This window comes from Coptis chinensis, chromosome 7, assembly GCF_015680905.1.
Source record: "Coptis chinensis isolate HL-2020 chromosome 7, ASM1568090v1, whole genome shotgun sequence".
Taxonomy (NCBI): Eukaryota; Viridiplantae; Streptophyta; class Magnoliopsida; order Ranunculales; family Ranunculaceae; genus Coptis; species Coptis chinensis.
In genome coordinates, this window is record NC_141462.1 from 63,467,925 (window position 1) to 63,489,004 (window position 21,080).

The 21,080-nt window shown below is 36.8% G+C and overlaps 1 pseudogene across 3 annotated transcripts; it reads left to right on the plus strand.

Moving 5' to 3' along the window:
* Window positions 1–268: 268 nt before the first annotated feature.
* On the plus strand, window positions 269–11,484 carry LOC147488360 (protein INCREASED PETAL GROWTH ANISOTROPY 1 pseudogene; annotated as a pseudogene). 3 transcript variants are annotated; one of them, XR_015202043.1, is made up of 5 exons: window positions 269–1,753; window positions 2,118–2,278; window positions 3,945–4,105; window positions 7,705–7,743; window positions 8,619–11,484. The product of XR_015202043.1 is annotated as a protein INCREASED PETAL GROWTH ANISOTROPY 1 pseudogene, transcript variant X2 (transcript). The 3 variants fall into 3 exon arrangements; XR_015202042.1 differs by lacking the exon at window positions 8,619–11,484 and having other exon boundaries at window positions 7,705–7,936; XR_015202044.1 differs by lacking the exon at window positions 8,619–11,484 and having other exon boundaries at window positions 3,945–4,072; window positions 7,705–7,936.
* Window positions 11,485–21,080: the final 9,596 nt, after the last annotated feature.

Here is a 21,080-nt window from a genome sequence, read left to right on the forward strand (position 1 = left end):
TCCAATTATTTATATTCAAATTTTCGTGAGCCGTGTTATTCTAAGCAAACATGTTTTTTAGAATTCAGCAATCAGCATTTAGCATTCAGAGGATGAGCCATTCAGCATTCAGCATTCATAGGCTCAGACAAACAAACGACCCTTAGGGTTTTTTTCAACTTAGGATCGGTTATCGGGTTAGCCCTACGCGTGACTATACAGCTGTACCTACTATTTTGATTTTGAGGCTTCTATTTCTATTTATTTCCGTTGGCGGGGCTCTAATAAATATAAGTTGTCGAAAGTCTAAACAACAGTTCACTTCAGTCTGAACCAAATTAAATATCGGCAATGGGGAAGAAAATTTTCTCTCGTTTGTCTTTTTCACGTCCAAAAACAGATATTGTTGTGGAAGAGTTACGCGACAAAGAAACTAGACTGCAAAAAGAGGTTCGAGATTTGAAAACTGATAAAGAAGATGAGCTCAAATCGAAAGATGCTAAACTCGAAAATTTTAAAGAGAGAATAAGGAGTTTGGAAATTGAGAATATAGAGTTGAAAAGGAAACGTTTTGAGGAAGAAAGGATGATGATGGATGACAACAAGTTGAGAAAAACTGATCACTGTTTCTCCCAATCACAAAGGTTTCAAGGTAAAGTGTCAAGCTTTAGGAAATCTAACAACATTGCTCTTTTTGTTGGGTCTAATAATCCAGAAAAACTCGTCAGTGTTGATAACCCAATACACACTCGTTCAACTTCTTTAGAACAAGTTTATGTCAGACCAAAAGTGGCTAGGCTCCCAAATCCCCCTCCCAAACCTTCATCCACTGTATTATTGTCTTCTGCGTTAAAAATACCACCAATGGCCAAATCATCTGCTCCGCCACCGCCACCGCCACCACCACCAATGCCGGTTAAAGGAGGGAAAGCAGTGGGGGGTGGTGACAAAGTCAAAAGAGTGCCAGAAGTTGTGGGATTATATCACTCTTTAATGAGGAGAGATACACAGCAGAAGGATTCTGGTGGTGTTGGAATGTTGTCTGTAGGGAATACTCGCGATATGATTGGTGAGATCGAAAACCGGTCTAGTCATCTACGTGCTATAAAAACAGATGTTGAAGTACAAAAGGAGTTCATTGAGTATTTAAGAAAAGAGGTTGACAATGCTGCATTCACTAATATTGAAGATGTGGTGGCTTTTATGAAGTGGCTGGATGAGGAACTGTCTTATTTGGTGGACGAGAGGGCTGTTTTGAAACACTTTGAATGGCCAGAGCATAAGGGAGATGCTTTGAGAGAAGCCGTGTTTGGTTACTGTGATTTGAAGAAAGTTGAATCTGAAGCTATATCATTTAGTGATGATCATTTGAGACAAAATTGTGGTTCAGCACTCAAGAAGATGCAAGGCTTGTTAGAGAAATTGGAGCATGGTGCGTTTCACTTATCTAGAATGAGAGAGTCTGCGACCAAAAAATACAAAACATTCAGCATCCCAACAAATTGGATGCTTGATAATGGTATCAAGGGGGCGTCTGTAAAGTTAGCTATGAAATACATGAAAAGAGTTTCAGCTGAGTTGGAATATGTCGGTGGTGGTTCTGAACGAGAAGAATTGATACTTCAAGGGGTAAAGTTTGCCTTCAGAGTACATCAGTTTGCAGGGGGTTTTGATACTGAAACTACGAGGGCATTTGAAGAACTAAGGAACAAAACAAGATCATGTCATATGCAGTGCCAAAACCAGCAGCAACAGAATTGAAGATCTTTTGTAGGTATACTACAACTTGCTAACCTGCATCAAATCCCAGCTACAGAGTTTGCTACCAGTTTTTCCTGTAAAGTTTATGAAAACATCATTGTATTATTGTTATCATGTTTATAAAATGCAATGCATGTTACTGTTTAATACAAATTCTTATTCATCCAAAAAAAAAATGTTAGTTTGAATGTTCTTGGTTTTTGAAGTGTGATTTTTGGTATCTTTCTATAAGATAATGGTTTGTTTATCATTACCTAACCGGTTTGTTTGTCTTTTGGTTTGTCTGGTTAGATGGTAGTTAGGGGCCGTTTGTTATTTTGATAAATCCGAGTTATTTAATTTCAGTTACAAATTCCCTTTTCCGTTCTTGATTACAGGGCGAATTAATATGTGGATGCACGAGCTATTTTTAAGTTGGGAGATGGAACTAGTTTTGGGGCTGCATACATGAGATTTCGGAGAATCTGGAGCAAGCACAGACTCTGGGTGCTGAACATCGTGTGTTGTTAGTGAGGCACTGAACATTGTGTGCTGATAGGTAAAACACAAAAACATTCTCTGTTTCTCTAATTCTTAAATAAGCACAAAACTCAGAAACCAAAAGTTTGAAAATTGAAGAGAGCTTCCCAAACAAAATTTCCGAACATCTCCCAAACCATTGACACCTAATTGAAGACGGGCACACAATTGTCGAACAAAACTTTTGCGTATACAAAGAGTAATATTTTTTGTTTGCATGCATGCCTTGGATTTGTTGCTTTTGTTGTTATGTTTTTTAGGGTGGGGGGTGGTGGTTGTGTGTGTAGAGATAGAGAAATGTGGGGGGCGCTGGCTGGCTGGCTTGTACCTTCTCTTTGGTCTCTAGTATCTTAAAAAACCTAGGTAGTATACTATGTGACTTTAGAGTAGTATATTGTAGAAGGCTTGCACTAACTGAGCGAGTTACCACAGTTGAAGTCATCTAAGGTGCAATTGTTGTGGAGTTCTGGCATTGGTTCTAAACGTTGCTACCTAACCCCTGGGGCATTGACTAACTTCCCTTCTTTGTTGTCAATGTCATTCATTATGATATATTTTTATATTTATATTTTGCAAAAGTGCAAGCTGTGGGTACATTACTTTGAACCGTGAAGTACAAGATCAACTCAGGCAAAAACATATACAGTTGGAGGATAGGAGCTACAAAAACTATCCACCATTTCACTCTATAATATAGTATTCCTAGCCTGTCTTCTTCAGCAGAGTTTTGTTGCCGAGAGCTCGTAAAGAGATTAAGCCAGTAGGACATTCTAGAGCAGCTAAGTGATCAACTACACTATTAGTTTCCCTAAAAACATGTATAACTGCAATTTGTTCATCGTATGACAAAGTTCCCATAATTGTCACTGTATTTTCTGGTATTCGATGGCATTTGTTGCTGCATTCTTGATGCCTGAAGCTACTAGTTACCTTATTTTAGCCTTCTTCTGTATTGATCTGCACCCTGTTGAGTATTGCTAATAGCTCCAGTTGTAGCACATGATTCAAATTAAAGATCCTAAAGTCAGCTTGGATTTCTTTTCTCGCATTTTCGGGATGTCGTACGTTATTTCCTTCAGCGAAATATTATTTGCTCAAATTCTTGCTTTAAGTTGTTGTTTAATCAATTGACGACGATTATGTATTCTAATAAAATTAGCCCAAGATAAAAACATCACGAAATTAAAGTCTCTAAATACTAAAACTAAATCAAGATAGGACAATTGATTTATATTTGAAATTTCAGTAAACACAACCCAAAAGATGGTCGGAAAAGTTTGCTAAAACTAAGATGAGAATCTTTTGTAGGCATATACAACTTGCTAACCTGCATCAAAGCCCAGCTACAGAGTTTGCTACCAGTTTTGCTTGTAAAGTTTATGAAAACATCATTGTACTATCGGTATCATGTATATAAAATGCAATCCTTGTTACTGTTTAATACAAATACTTATTCATTAAAAAAAATGTTAGTTTGAATGTTCTTGGTTTTTTAAGTGTGATTTTTGGTATCTTTCTATCAGATAATGGTTTGTTTGTCATGACCTAACCGGTTTGTTTGTCCTTCGGTTTGTCTGTTTAGATGGTAGTTAGGGGCCGTTTGCTTTTTTTTTTTTTTTTTTTTTTTATAATTTCCACGTTATTCAATATAAGTAACAAATTCCCTTTTCCATTCTTGATTTCAGGGCGAATTAATATGCGGATGCACGAGCTATTTTTAAATTGGGAGTTGGAACTAGTTTCTGGGCTGCATACATGAGATTTCGGAGAATCTGGAGCAAGCGGAGACACTGGGAGCTGAACTTCATGTGAGGTTAGCGAGGCACTGAACATTATGTGCTGATAGGTAAAACATCCTCTGTTTCTCTAATTCTTAAATAAGAGCAAAACTCAGAAACCAAAAGTTTGAGAATTGAAGAGAGCTCCCAAAACAAAACTTCCAAGCATCTCCTAAACCAATGACACCTAATTAAAGAGGGGCACACAATTGTCAAACAAAACTTTTGCGTGTTGTTTGCATGCATGTCTTGGATTTGTTGTTTTTGTTGTTATGTTAATTTGGGTGGTGGACGTGGTGGTGGTGAGTGTGTGTGTGGTGGGGGATTGTAGGGGGTTTGTATATTGTAGAAGGCTTGCATCTGAAGTGAAATACTTGTGGCCTTATGGCATTGATTCTAAACGATGCTAACTAACCCCCGAGGCATTCTATCCTGGCCTGTAAGAATCGAGGCACCCTCCATGTACAATGTTGTATGATAGCGTCCTCTGAGTTTTAGCGTCTTGTTCTTGTTTGAATCTTCTGTTGTTCCTAATCTTCCAGATCCAGTTCAAGGTTGCTGCTAATATAGCTTTAAATATTTCTGATGCTTGAGTCCCTTTTGTTGAGTAGTTGATAATCCATTTCCGTTCTTCTTAGCCAGTGCTGATCTGTGTATTAGCATGACCTAAGCATTCCAGTTTCTATGTATAGTAGTAGCATTGAAAGAAAAGGTGTCTAATATTTTGTCTGCTGGCACTGCAAAATGCACAATGATTCTTCCAGTATCTTGTGATGGACAATTTTATCCTTGTGTTTTCATGCCCGTGGGAAGACCTACCAGAAGAGAAACTTGTCTCTTGGCAATGCCCATTTACTCCATACCAATTTGTGTTTTTTACTGTGGTACTATATCTCAAAGCCCATAACTAATTGTACTTGCCTGAGCTAGTAGGAGTCATTTGCAGTCTGTCTTCTCTGGTTCTATGGTAGAGTTCAGTTTGTAATGTTGTTTACCAGGTGAGAAGGCAGATGTCCTTGAGATAAATCTCATGCTCCATTGCTAATTATTTTACCGACCCTGTCATGTTCTCCAATACCTGATGCTTCTTTGATTTGTATTGAACCATCTTGAGGAATCTCCATTTTCTTTTTATTTATTTGTTTATCAATTTTTCCCTCAGATTGTCTTGCTTGTTGGCTACTCTATACACTAGCCACAAATCTCTGCTTTGTTCCGTTGGTAAGGATAGTGATGCCTAACCCTCCAGTTATCTTGCCTTTACAGAGGATTTTACGGTTGTCTTGATGAATTTTCCTTTGCCTAGCTGGTCCAGCCAACATGTTTTAATTAGGTTGTGTTTAAACTTACTCATAAATTAAAGACTACTTTTCCAAATAGTGTCCAGCACCTGTCTGAAGGTGTCAGAACTGAAAAACCATAAAACAAATATGTATTTTTTAGTATCTGCCATGTATCCGAAGAGTATAGTCTATGCCAGTCTTAGGTTCAGGCTCACCCTATCTCCTCAGGCATCCTAGAATCTTGCCGAGCCCCATCTCCTACCTAGCGCCATTAACTGCGTAAGCAGAGAGTATAGGCGTAGCATACATGTCTGTCACAGATATGAGGACGTCTAAAGCGATCCATGCTTCCTAAATGATAAATTTCATATTTGCTCAAATGTTATAGCAACTGAAGTTTTTTCTTAAGCAACAAGGGTAAATGGTCCCTTTCTCTCTACAAATAAGAACCACTGGTTTTATGTCTTAACTATATCTTATTTTAGGTCACTGAACCAGGGTCATGTTTTTGGTGGTTTATGCCTTAATTGTTAGATGCGTTTTGTTAACTGAGGATTCAAATTTCTAGTATCACTTGAATAACTGCGCAGCAGTGGAGAGAAAGAAAGAGAGGAGTTATTGAGTAGAAGGAAAAGGAGAGATTTGAGTTTGGGCAAAGAAATGAGAGTGTGAAGAAGAAAAAACGAGATAGTCAGACGAACATGTGACAATCTGAACCCCCTAGGGGCCCGAAAACATTCGCTCCGCACTTGATTAAATCCATGTATAATGACTAAGATATTTCATGGGAATATCATTTGAGTTTGAAATGGGTTCGTCCTGCCTACTTGTCAACATCTCCATTTCAATATCTTGATATCTTTTTTCTGTTTTTGCTTTTTTTTTTTTTTTTTTGGAAGATGATACTGCTTGGGCATACATGGTCTAATCTAACATGGGATTGTTTAACAATTGTACGAAGATGCTGCTATGCTGCTGGTGAGTGGTGAGTGGTGATGATTTTGATTTTTGTTAGTTCTTACTTGAAGTGGTAATAACTGACTCACATGATGGACTGATGAAGTTTAGCCATCTGATGTTCCTTACTGGTACAAGAGGAAGTTTTTCAGGCCAATGACATCTCAAATTCTCAATGTAGGATGTGGATCATTCACAAAATATATGGATGTAGATTCAGTCCATTTCTTGTATATGAAACGTACTTTTGTTTTAATCCGTGAGTGGTAGCGAACTCTTGGGTTGACTCGACAACTGTCACTTCCTTTCCGACTGTCTCCCCCCCTTTCCATTTTTTACTTTCAATTCTTTTTTGGGTTAAGTAGTATTACAACCACACCCCCCACCCCCCCACACTAGATGAGCCAATTAGGATTTCCCCCCCACTAGATGGGAAATTAGGGTCCCCCCCCCAAACACACGGTCAACTTGGTTTGACTGTTAACTTTTAGGTCAAATGACTGGAAATGACACAATTGCCCCCACCTAATTAAAATTGAACATTTTCTTTTTGAAAACAATGAGGGCATTTGTGTCATTTTCAGTTGTTTTACTTGAAAGTTAACGGTCAATCCAAGTTGACCGTGTGTGTAGGGGGGATACCCTAATTTCCCATCTAGTGGGGGGGAAATCCTAATTGGCTCATCTAGTGGGGGGTAATACTACTTAACCCTTCTTTTTTCTCTTCCAAATCCTCACTCACTCATCTATGCAATGCTGATGCTCATTTCTTCTCCTCTTCCTTCAACATCACTTCCATACAAAAACTCAAACATATCATCTCATTTCCGCTTCTACTGTTGGTTTTCCACTCACTAGTGAAACCTTTATACTTCTACATGGTTGAATTATTCCCCATATATGTATTTTCTTTTTCTTTTCAATATTTTATAGTATGTTAAAGTACTGCGCTGGTTGTTGTTTTTGCGAAACCAGGTTGTCGGTATGGCATATCTGTAGATTGTGCTGTTCTGGTTTTGTAGGTGAAATAGGCCATATTTAGAATGTTGTTAATTGGGTAGTAAATATATGTACGTTAATTGTTTGAAAGGGGAATTCTGTTCTTGTCTGTGTACGAAAAGGTTGTGAAATTGGTTAGTCGAAAGTGGGGAAAGAGATGAGAAAGTGTGGACTGTATTGTATAGGTACTTATGCCTCTATGCCGTGTAAGGGTTTTTCCCTCGATGGGGTTCATCTGTGGCTTTGGTGGATTGTGGGAGGTAGAAATTGAATGAAATATGTACTAAATGACGTAGGTTGAATAGTTTTTTATACGGGTTTGCATCAAATTTGTCATTACTTCATATTTCTTTTTGCTTTTTGATGAAATACTGATTCCTAAGATTATATTTTAGTTTATTTACTTTTGTTTTACATTTCTTGAATAGGTGGTTCTTGTGGTTTCAGTCTAAGTAAATTTGGCAAAGGTGAGTTTCTTATATGTTGATCTGCCACACTCAGAATCTCTGTTACCAATGCAGTATGTAGTCTCTCTATTACCTCTTATTTTCATAACTTCAATTCACATAGCTTCAATCCTCATATGTTATCTTTTGAATATTGTGTATTCTTTGTTTTCTTTTTATTGCTGTGATTTTAAATGAAACTGTTTTAAAGCCATGCTATAGTTATAGTTGTTTCACGGCCAAAATCCTGCAAATGCATAAAATCTTTTGTATAATACAAATCCAACGGGTTCTGTAAGAGAAATCAAAGGTTTACCATACTCAGTGGTACTTGTTAGTGATTCGGTGATGTTAGAACTAGACAGAATTTAGACGTTGAGTGTAACGTAAGCTAATTGTAGTTATTTAGTGGGCATGTTCTGTGTCGGTTAACTGGAGCCATTGGAGGTTATCTCTGACTGTTAATTTCTAGTAGATGTCAAATTCAACTACTGAACAAGTGCTCAAATTTGAAATTAGCTTGGGCTTTATGGAGCTGCAATTGAAATGCAAGTCTACTGAACGATTACATGTTACCCTGCTCTCTTCTTTACCTTTCTTAGCATCATGTATATATAGGGCATGCAGAGGTGCTTGTTGTCAGATAGAAGGTTTTATCGGCAAAGGCTTTTACAACTAGATCAGACTATATTTACCCTGGTTACCAACCCCACATTGGACAATTTGATCTTACTAGATTGACTTACAAACCCCAGTTTGGTTGGTCTATATGTGCATGCATCTAGAAATATAAAACTGGTGCATGGCCAACTTAGTCGTGATATTAACATAACAGCTTACTGCGTATAGTTGTGCTGATTTTTTTTTTTACGGGTCTTATTTTTTGGACATGCCAGAAATCTGGCATTTGGTATTGGACATCCAGTCGGCTGAAGCACCACTTAGAGCACGTTTCTGTCCAATTTGAGTTGATCACGTTGTTTCATGACTTTGTCCAGTTCAGTGTTTGGTTTTTGGTTTATCGTTATATTTATTTGCTTGTTCTCATCTTTTGTAGTATGGATAACCAACAATAGTGCCAGAATTGAAACCATTGTCTGTTAAGGTATTTGTTATTGACAGACCCATATTGTGTTGGGCAGACCCAAAAAAAAAACAATTATTACAAGTGTGTCATTGGTCCCAAAAAGTAAAAAAAAAAAAAAATTATTACAAATGTGTTATTAGTCTTAAAAAGTTGAATTCGAAAACTCCAAGCGTAAACGACTCGACTAGGTTGTTCATTGTGCAAACTCAACGATATGGCCACACCGTTTGGACTAAGTCTTCAACAATATGGCTACATCGTTTGAACTAACTCCCAAATGACTTGGCCATACCGTTTGGGACTTAGTCCAAATGATGTGCCCACACCGGTCAAGAGGCCAAGAAACAGAATTTTATATTTTTTCAAAGTTCAAATCCCAAACGGTATGGCTACACCGTTTGGACTAAGTCTCCAATGATGTGGCCACACCGTTTGGACTAAGTCCCTAACGATATGGCTACACCGTTTCGACTAAGTCTCCAACGATGTGGCCACACCGTTTGGACTAAGTCCCTAACGATATGGCCACACCATTTGGGATTTGAACTTTGAAAAAATATAAAGTTCTGTTTTTTGGCCTCTTGACCGGTGTGGGCACATCGTTTGGACTAAGTCCCAAACGATCCAAACGTTGTGGCCATATCGTTGGAGACTTAGTCCAAACGGTGTGACCATATCGTTGGGTTTGCACAATGAACGACCTAGTCGAGTCGTTTAAGTTTGGGGTTTTCGAATTCAATTTTTTAGGACCAATGACACACTTATAATAATTGTTTTTTTTTTTTTAGACCAATAACACACTTGTAATAATTGTTTTTTTTTTTTTTTTTGCCCAACACAATATGAAGTCCATCAGTAATAGGACTCGTTGTTAATAACACATATTAATACTAGCCATGCAGCCAGGCCTGTTAATTTAAGGTCTGTTACTTTATGTCTTTATGTTGGGTCTGTTATTTGTGGGCCTTTTTTTTGCAATAGTTTGTACGGATAGGCCTGTTAATTTAAACTCTGTTAATTTGTATTTCAACTTTTTATGTGGTTGGGTCAACGACTTTCTGATAGATATAGCCATATAGTGCATGCTTTTATGTATTAGATAAAGTAGGTGTTAAGATTAGATAAGTAAGAACAATAAAACTATTAATAAAGGGTTCATCTCCATTTACATCCTCTCAAGTGATCGATGTGTTGCAGTTCATTCAATGTGTTACATAAGATATTTATACACCTAATTTGCTGACTTCAACCTCAGAAAATAGGTTCACTTTTATGTATTAGCTTAAGTTGGTAAAAAATATCCTAAGTTTTCTCGTACTAAGCCCATGCAGATGGGGAAAAAAATGTATAAAATAGTTGTCAAATAAAAGGCAATCAGGACGATGCAATCATCTCTATGACTAAGCCTATGCCCAAAAAATCTCTATGGTTAAGCTAAATAGGCCATTAATCTAAATTAAGATGCGAAAATATCTAACCATATCTATTATATTCAACATGATTTTGGTGTAATATGTTTCACCTCTGCATTTTCAACTTAAATATATTCTTTGATATATGTTGTTCTAACCTTGACATATATGTTATTACTATTCGTTGGAAACTACTATTTAAGCCACAAAGAGCAAAATCAATGGGTAACCCGGCCAACTTTCCTACTATGTGAAGGTATTATAAAATTTAGTCATTTATCTACTTGAATCAATAAGAGAAAATATGGCAGATTGCACTTTAAAATCAATGTAATAGAAATGTGTTGTCATTAAAAACAATAGTTTTAAATCCACACATACATATAGAAGAACACTATAAGTGAAACATCATTTTTTGAAATATAATATAAGACATAAAAAATAAACATTGGTCGCACATATGGCAGACTGGCCTGCATGCTATTCCAGCAAGAAAAGTTCACAATTGTCATATGCATTGTAATTTGTACATCCGATATACCAAATTATTATGTTTGCCTATTTTGGCCATATATATAATATAAGTTACATTCCAAGGTTTCAATATCAGGGAATTGGGTTTTGAGATTACATCACACAATTGATTGAAGCATTGCTATACTAACACGTAATAATAAGGTTAATTCACTTGGATGGCAAAAGAGTGAACATATTCATATAGGTGTGTAACTTTTTTTTACTGAAATTTGATCAATATAATACAGTTTCCGGTAGCAAATCAAACACGTCAACTTCCATGGTTTATTAGCACCTTTGAAGGCTAGCCAACGCGCACCAACCCTAACTATGAATTGACATATTCATATATCAAATCTGGTATGCATGACATATGACCAATTAACCAAAACATTCTCACATTAAAACCGACATAAAAATCAAAACATGAGTGAGCATTAACTAACTAATAAAGATCGAAAGGATGACGACCACCTAATATCCTCAACACACGTATGTTCACTCTACTTGGTGTAACATTCAAATCTTATAAAGAAAGAGATTTATCATCCCCGGCCACTTGTCAGTAAAGTCCCAAGCTCATCATCTAAAGGATGATTCTGACTGTGCCCTCCAGAAACAGTGCTACTACCACTAAAAAAGTTATCACTGCCACCTCCATTAGTGACACCATACTCTCCACCGCTTCCACCATAACCACCAGCAATAGCACTTCCATCAAAATTGCTTCTACTACCATAGACACCACCTCCATCTGCTTTGCCACCACTTCCACCACCACCACCATAGTCTCCGAATTGAATTGTGTAGTCCTCCTCCCAATCAAGGCAAAATTTACCCTTATCTTTCTACTATGATGTTCCTGTTGGTACATGGTCCAGATAACACTCGGCATTCTCATGAGATCGTGACTCAATGAAACCAAAACCTCTGGACATGCATAGTCTCACGATCCATGATAATTCTTGTGCTTGTTCAAACAACTAACACATCGAATATCAGTTCTCACAGTGATAAACCAACAAAAAAAAAATCATAAAATCAAATAAATACCCCAGAGAAAATGATAAAAAATATATAACTGCATTCATATCATTCTCTTTGACATCAATCAAATTAGTACAACTCAGCTTACCCATATAATTTACACGCTCTTTTATAAGGTAAGTCCCAACTAACCTAATGTGCAAATAAAAGCTTCTTTGTGCTTTGTCCAATGTCTAAACAATTCAACAATGAATTCCAATCACAAACCAATATCATTAGTTCATTACCTTCGTAGATTAATAACAAACCCAATGCTTAACTTAAAGGTGGATAAATGTACCAATCTTCAATATAAATTTTCTAACAATGGCATGAGAAAATCAAACCTTCTCAAGAAATTGTAACTCCTTCTTTCGTTCTTTTCAAGTAGTTGCCTCGTTTGCATTATATGTGCACTAAATGAACGATATAAAAAATAGATTAAGGTACTGGTTAAAAAAAAAAAAAAAAACATTCCTTGGTACTGTTGAACGCCCATGATCAACTACAGTACATTGCCATATAAGCTCTTGTAAGGATAATGCCTACAAACTATACTTATAAAATGTATGAACATGTTTAGACTTTAGACACATACATCAATATACACTCCATACTTATAAAATGTATGAACGGGTTTAGACTTTAGGCACGTACATGAATATACACCGGTTCCCACTCACGACCCTATATTGATTCTCACCATTAAGCCTTTTCTTGATTATCAACAGTTCCCACCCTACCGTTATTGTCACCATTATCCCTTCCTTGATTCTCACCACGACCTCTACCTTGATTATCACCATGAGTTCTTAATTGATTCTCACCACGGCCCTTCCTCGTTCGTATGGGGTATGGGTAGATAAACTTAAGAACATTTTATGATGCGATACCTTTTTCACTTTATCGCCTTTAGAATTGGCATCCTCTTTCCGCTTTGCATCATCTTTTTTCAGACCACAGAAACCACTATTCCATTAGAAACCAACCCCGATTGATGAAGTTCTCGAAAAGTGACAAAATGACAAAGGCAGCCAAAACAAAAGTACATACCAATTTCACGAAAATTTCATGATTTCCTTTCTTGAGAAGCTTCATAGATTCAAATCCCTTAGAGTCAACTGTTCTTTCCTCAGTAGTTTTCGTTGAGAGTACTGGTTTCTGCATCTTCTCATATTCGTTTAGAGTCATCACCTGTTCCAGAGGACCAATGAAATATTAGCCAAGGATATATAAATAACATGCTAACATAGACTACACCTAACAGAATGACACAAACAGATAGAATAACTTGAAAGAATTAATTTCTGTAGTACTAAAACAATATGTAGATAGGATGGGTTAAAATTAAAATGTGATGAGCGGATTTAATTGGAATTAGAGAACAAATAGGGGCGTTAATTACTCTTTCTGATGACAGGAAAACATAGAAACCCAAGTAATATATATACGACATACTACAAATAAACCTGAAAACACCCATAATATCGCCTACCATGACTTAGATTTCAACTTTCTAATCAATAGTAAGAACAAAACTGTTCTTTCCCTTTAACAGGCAAACGATTTGGTAAAAACTAAGAGAACAGAAGATCCTTTAGAATATGCATTCTTCAATCTTTATCAAGCACATACATTGAGTAAGATATGTTGAATGCACATTAGAGAAAACACGCTTGAAGGAATCATCAACATATTAACATATACAACTCAAACTAAACATGATAGCCAGTTCATACTTGATAGTCTTCAATTAGGTTACTTGTGGTCTTCTTATGAATGACGATGATTGGCGAAGGTTTGTTAAAATAAAATCATTACCTTAAAGTTCTTTGAAAGGAAGACCGGAGGAAAAGGAAAATTCTTCAAATTAGGTGAAAGCTATACGAAACAACTACCTTTCCATGAGACAATGAGAGTAAGGTTTTGGCTTTGGAGGAAAGAGATGAAAATTTGAGAAAAGGGTTTCCATGAGGGGTGGGATTGACAATGGTTTTTGCTCGGTCATTTTATAGTCCTAACCCAAGGGTTTTCAATTTTTAGGTTTGTATTAAACGCGAATAGTAGAATCATGCGTGAGTTTTGTTTTTTTTTTCTCAAAATATTTGAAAAGACCAAAAAATGTTTTAAGAAATTACAAATTACACCAATATTAAAGTTAGTTTGGTAATTATATAGTTAATTATTTTTTAAATGGAAACTATTTTAGAATTTTGGCTGAGGTGGCACACTATGAGCATCCTGAGAGAATGGATATTAATGTAGGTAGGATTTCAAACCTATGATGCACGGATACTCCTAAAATGCCATTGCTTCTGTATCGGTCGGGTACAATACCGATATGGGTACTGAAATCCTTGAAATAGACTTGATCCGATAGTTTTACTCCATTGAAATATAAATTGTTCTTGAGGCTTCAAGCTATATTGACTTTGACATGTGTTATAATAGTTTTTCACATATTCCTGACTAACTTTACTCAAAGAACTACTAACATAATTTTTAAAATACACATATTTTAAAATAGGGTTAAAATACACATAGAGCACATATTTGACAACGTATTTGACAACGTGATCTGGCATTTGGTATTGGACATCCAGTCGGCTGAAGCACCACTTAGAGCACATTTCTGTCCAATTTGAGTTGATCACGTTGTTTCATGACTTTGTCTAGTTCAGTGTTTGGTTTTTGGTTTATCGTTATATTTATTTACTTGTTCTCATCTTTTGTAGTATGGATAACCAACAATAGTGCCAGAATTGAAACCATTATATGTTAAGGTATTTGTTATTGACTGACCCATATTGTGTTGGGCAGACCCAAAAAAAAAAACAATTATTACAAGTGTGTCATTGGTCCCAAAAAGTCCAAAAAAAAAGCAATTATTACAAGTGTGTTATTAGTCTTAAAAGTTGAATTCGAAAAACTCAAAGCCGAATGACCCGACTAGGTCGCTTCATTGTGCAAATCCAACGATATGGCCACACCGTTTGGACTAAATCTCCAACAATATGGCCACATCGTTTGAACTAACTCCCAAATGACTTGGCCACACCGTTTGGGACTTAGTCCAAACGATGTGCCCACACCGGTCAAGAGGCCAAGAAACAGAATTTTATATTTTTTCAAAGTTCAAATCCCAAACGGTATGGCCACACCGTTTGGACTAAGTCTCCAACGATATGGCCACACCGTTTGGACTAAGTCCCTAACGATATGGCCACACCGTTTGGGATTTGAACTTTGAAAAAATATAAAGTTCTGTTTTTTGGCCTCTTGACCGGTGTGGGCACATCGTTTGGACTAAGTCACATTTGGGACTTAGTCCAAACGATGTGGCCATATCGTTGGAGACTTAGTTCAAACGGTGTGGCCATATCGTTGGATTTGCACAATGAACGAATTAGTCGAGTCGTTTAAGTTTGGGGTTTTCGAATTCAATTTTTTGGGACCAATAACACACTTATAATAATTGTTTTTTTTTAGACTTTTTGGGACCAATAGCACACTTGTAATAATTTTTTTTTTTTTGGGTTTGCCCAACACAATATGGAGTCCATCAGTAATAGGACTCGTTGTTAATAACACATATTAATATTTCAAACCTATGATGCACGGATACTCCTAAAATGCCATTGCATCTGTATCGGTCGGGTACAATACCGATATAGGTACTGGAATCCTTGAAATAGACTTGATCCGATAGTTCTACTCCATTGAAATATAAATTGTTCTTGAGGCTTCAAGCTATATTGACTTTGACATGTGTTATAATAGTTTTTCACATATTCCTGACTAACTTTACTCAAAGAACTACTAACATAATTTTTAAAATACACATATTTTAAAATAGGGTTAACTAGTATTACCCCCCCCCCCCCTAGATGGCGAATTAGGGTCTCCTCCTTTCTAAACACACGGTCAACTTGGATTGACCGTTAAATTTCAAGTCAAGCAACTAAAAATTACACAAATATTTTCATTATTTTCAAAAAATAAATGTTCAATTTTAATTAAATGGGGGCAATTGTGGCATTTTCAGCCATTTGACTTAAAAGTTAACAAATCAAACCAAGTTGATTTGTGTTTGGGGAGAGACCCTAATTTCCCATCTAGTGGGGGTAATACTACTTAACCCTTTAAAATATTCATATTAATTGTTCGCACTGCATTCTAATATTTTTAAAAGGCATATCGCACCCGCATGCGGTACCTATACCCGTAACCGTGCATCATAGTTTCAAACTATTATTTAAGAACTTTAGCTTGGTAGATTTGTTAAAAACCTATTTTATGTTTTATCATTTTCTTATTATGCTATTTAAAATTCTGATGCATTCCTTAACTATCACTGTTTTTTCTTATTGTATTTAGAAAATATTACCACTACACGATTTTTTCAACATGGGTTTCTGGATTTGATAAGGTTTTGATCAGTGTAAATTTGATAATCATAAAACATTTGGTTTCTGGATTTGATAAGGTTTTGATCAGTGTAAATTTGATTAAAGTAGCATTTTTGTATATGTGTAAATTGTCTGTGTATATATTTGTGTAGGGGTCCCTATAAATAGAGGTGCATGATCTTTCTTGATTATTTGTCGTTCTCATTTATATTTATATGTGAAGTTGGATAAAAAAAACTGCCTTGCTGAAGAAGCTCTTGTTGACTAGGCAAAAATGCAGGTCCTGGAAGTGAGTCTACTTTCAAAAATAGTTTTTGAACTCTTAAAAACATGCGCTTGTAGCTCGATGGCGCACAACCTTATTTATCATGTTTTTACATATTTTTGTATACGTGGCCCTTCAATGAGCATTTAGATTAATGGGTTATTTAGGGATTGGTCCTACTTATTTAGGGGTATTTAGGGATAGGTCCTAAAATTATCGATTATTAGGGATTGGTCCTACTTCTATCGATTAACCTTGAGTCGCCTCAACGACCGTGGTCAACCCATTTTATAATAATAAAATTTTCGTTTTTATCAAAATGGCCAAACTACCCTTCACATGTGCTTTGCATGTGACTTTAGAGAGACGTTTAAAATGGCCACGTCAAAAATCAAGCATTTGATCCAATGGCCAAAATTATAGAGTCGTTGGAAGTTGTCTCTTTTGTTGTACTATAAGAGAAGGCGCTCAACACTCACACTCTTCACTCAACAACCCTGAACACAAGCAAAAACATGGGTGGAGCTCCCCGCTCAAACTTTCATTGTACCAAAGGTATGAAATCAACTTAAATGGTAAATTCACCAAAAGTATTTCACGAAACTTAAATTGAAACTCCTTTAATGGCGTAAAAGTAGGATGAAAGCCTAATTAACTCAAATACGTGAGAGGGTTAAATCCTTAAAGACTAATTCTATGTTGTATCAAATTCTAACTTTTTTTTTTAACTTGGTTTATTGACAGATCATCACCTATGTGAGCAAAAAGGCCACAATCGCCCAACTTGTCCCTACCTTAATAGGAGATGCAGGGAGGATAATTGCAAGGGGATCATGTATTTGTTCAAGAGTTGGGATAAAACAACGAGGCAAAGTCATTGGAATGTGGTTGCAATGCTTAATTGGGTTGGATGTTTTAGTAGAGAGATGCAATACATTGATCGCAACCAACCTATCTTTGCCCTCAAAAAACAAGACTACACTTGTCCTAGATTGTAATCGTGTGGCAATGAGTGTTGTTGTGTTATTGAATAGGGTATCCCAAGTGAGGTTCTATCCGATGTAAGGCCTCATTGAAAAGGATTCAAATAAAGGTTCTTGGTTATGAAATAAAAGTTCTTGGTTATGAAATATAGATTTACCTACAACAATTCAAATCTTAAACTCAGCAATGTCACTCAGACAATATTCACAAGGGTACCAAAACAATGTCAGCATCTGATAACAATCAAAAGATATATATGGACACATACATAAACCTGACCCAAAATGAACAACATCATATAGACCATTTCTCAAGTATATGTAACACAACATAACCCAAACAACAAAATATGGACAAATATTCACTGACAATCCCCAAAAGGATTCAAAAACCAACTATTGTGTAAGTAGCTCTCCTGCTCCCTGATTTGCATTCACTGGAGGAGTTGATGGAGTTTCTACATTGTCATCACCAAACAACAAGCCATACAAGCCAGAGAATTCTCTACTCCTTCCCCTTCCATTCCCTCCTCTTCCCCGCCTCCCTCTTGGTCTTCCTCTCCCTCCCCGCTTTTGGAGCTTGTGGTTCTTGACCGAGCTACCTCTTGCACTGGGGCTCCTCTTCCTCTACCTCCCTCTACCTCCCCCCCTCTCCTTCCCTACCTTGTCTTTGGTGCCTCTTGTTGTTGTTGTACTTGGGGTGGTGGCTTTTGTGACTTACTTCTTGCTTTCTGTTTGGGCACCTGCTCACTTATTGAATTAGTGTTTGCATAAGGTAAGGTTTATGCAGTCATGCACTAACCATACTCATGCATTTTGCTTTCAATATTCAACTAACATACCTTTACTTTTCTTCCCTTTTCTTTCTTTGCATTGGAGGTGCATCTTCTTGCATTGGAGGAGCTTGTTGTTGCATCGAGGTCCATCTTGCATCCGAGGTCCATCTTGCACTTTCAACAGTGGACATCATGAGTATCATTAGACATTGAAGGATACATCACAATCACATTATAACCAACTATGACATCATGAGTATCATTAGACATTGAAGGATACCTTTTCTTTTCTTCTTCTTGCCAAATTCTCCTTTTTTCCTTGCATCACATGATCCGGAATTGTGACCTTCTTCTTGACACTTTGCACGTTCTTTTTTGACTTGGGCATTTCATCATCTGCCCTCTAATTCTCTGCTTTCTTGGTCTTCCCCGGTTTGTGTGGAGACTTCGGGCGAGGCATGCAATTCTTTGTCCAAGGTCCGTTAAGAAAAATACATTACAAATTACATACAAATAAAATAAATAAATTGCTAAATAACAAAAAGTATTAGGAAAGGGGCATCACTCACTATTTCGCCAATCCTCTATATTATCAAGTGGATACAAATAACTTGCGTAAAGTTGCTTTGAAGGCCTCAAAGACTAAAATAAGGACTACAATACCGCCATATAATGAAAAAATGTAAAGAAAGTACCCCCAGAGAATGCACATATAGACACAAGTATAGACACAAGTGATTTACCTAGACCATGATTCCTCCTTGACTGAAAGTCTTTTCGCATTGCATGCACACACGGGGCACTCTTGACATTTTGCCACTCAATGCAAGAGCATTCTTGCTTTTGGATTTCCACATTATACTTCTTCCCGGTTAGGTGGCTTATTGCTAAATCTTCGAGTCTCCCGCCACACACCTCGATCTCATAATTGTTATACCCTCTCTCTCTTAATCATGTACAAAACATTTGGAACAACACCATGTTCAAAAGACTTCATTGACAACATTCTCCTATCATAGATGGACTTCAACAAAAGCGGGTTATACATGTCTATAAACCGGACCAAAGGTTTATCTCTTATTTTCAAAATCCATGAGTTGAAAGACTCACTGAAATTGTTAGTCAACTCATCACACTTTGATGTCCAATCAAAGTGTGCTCTAGCCCAACACTCCCTTGGCTCATTATCTAACCAATCCAATGTTTGCACTATCGGTTTTGTTTATGGTTCCTAAGATCCTAGTCAATTCTCGGTAGCTTGTATGTCATTCGCGAGCTTCCCAAGCAAGACTCTCCCATAATTCACTGTGAAACTTAGCTTTAAAATTTTTATACATATGTCGAAACAAAATCTGCAACAAGAAATACATGTACAAGTTAAAACAACATTATAACAAAGTCTGAAACAACATTGCAACAAGAAATACACATGTCTGAAACATTAGATATGGCTTGATGAGATTTATAACAAAATACATGTATAAGTTAAAACAACAACCTGTGATTAGAATCGGGAAGTATTCTCAAATACCGGTACCAATCCCTTTTTTCACTAAATGAATGTCAACTTTTCCTTGTGCTTGATGAGATGTGGCTTCAATTCGCACAAAAAAGCCTCCATGTATCTTTGTTCTCACCTTTGCACACATAAAACCAATAGGGAAAAGCCCATTCATGGCATCCAAATCCTATAGCAAATCAAACAACACCCACCATACTTACCTTTGAGAAAACAGCCATCAAGCCCAATCACCGGTCTACACCCAAATACCCACCCATCCAAATAACCCTTGAATGCAATGACTACACCAACAAATGTCCGATTGCTATCTTTCACAAACCATTTAACAAGGCTACCGAGATTGGACTTCTCTATCCGCTACACATCTCTGGGGACTACTTGATACCCAACTTCATAATTTCCATTAATTTTTTCTAGCATCAAAACTCTACTAGACCAGCAAATCCAATAAGATATACTAACTCCAAACTCACAAAAAATCTCTTTCAGATATCCCTTGGTTTGTAATCGGGATGATCTCTCATTTTGTCAACAAGTGTTTTAGCTACCCATGGTGATGTAGCTGTGCGTACTTGTTTTATCATCACCTCACATGTATCTTTGGTCCAAAACTTCCTAAGAATGAATGTGTGATTGTCTCTTTTTGGTAGAGAGGCACTTACTTTCCACGACAATTGAAATCTTTACATTCTAAAATGAGCCTCTCCTTGTCATTCTTCGGATGTCTATAGCTAAACTTCTTTCTAATTGCCAAATTTATGAAAAAATCCCTACAAGCCTCAACCGTTGGCCAAGACATTTTAGGCTTCAAGTCAGTCACACAAAAAACATTCTCAACTTTTGGTCCCCGCAAGTTTAGCCATCTCCTCCGCCTCAAATATGTTTGTCTTGACCCCCTCACAACACTAGAGTCACTACCTTGTATCTCTTCTTCTAAATTTTGTACTTCTTCCTCCATTGGCTCCATGTCACCCAAGGCCTCATCATCAAAGACACCACATACTTGAGTAGTCACTATCGAGAAGGATTGTAGTTGTAATCTTCTTCATCCTCATCTTCAACACTCCACTCATCATTATTTGTGATGATTACCAAAAAACTGGTCCAAAACTATAACCATATTTATACATCTTGTCACCTCCATCATCACTTCTATCCTTGTCATCTAATCATCACCATCACCATCCGTAAAAAGTCTCACCTAAAGTAACCTCATCAAATGTTTCTAGATCAAGTGAACCCAATACATGTTCCCAATCATCCACAACATCATTGGGATGTAAGCAACTTCGGGTTCAAAGAACTTCCACAACATGCTCAACTTCAACTATTTTCTACTTCATCATCACGGAAGACACAAGG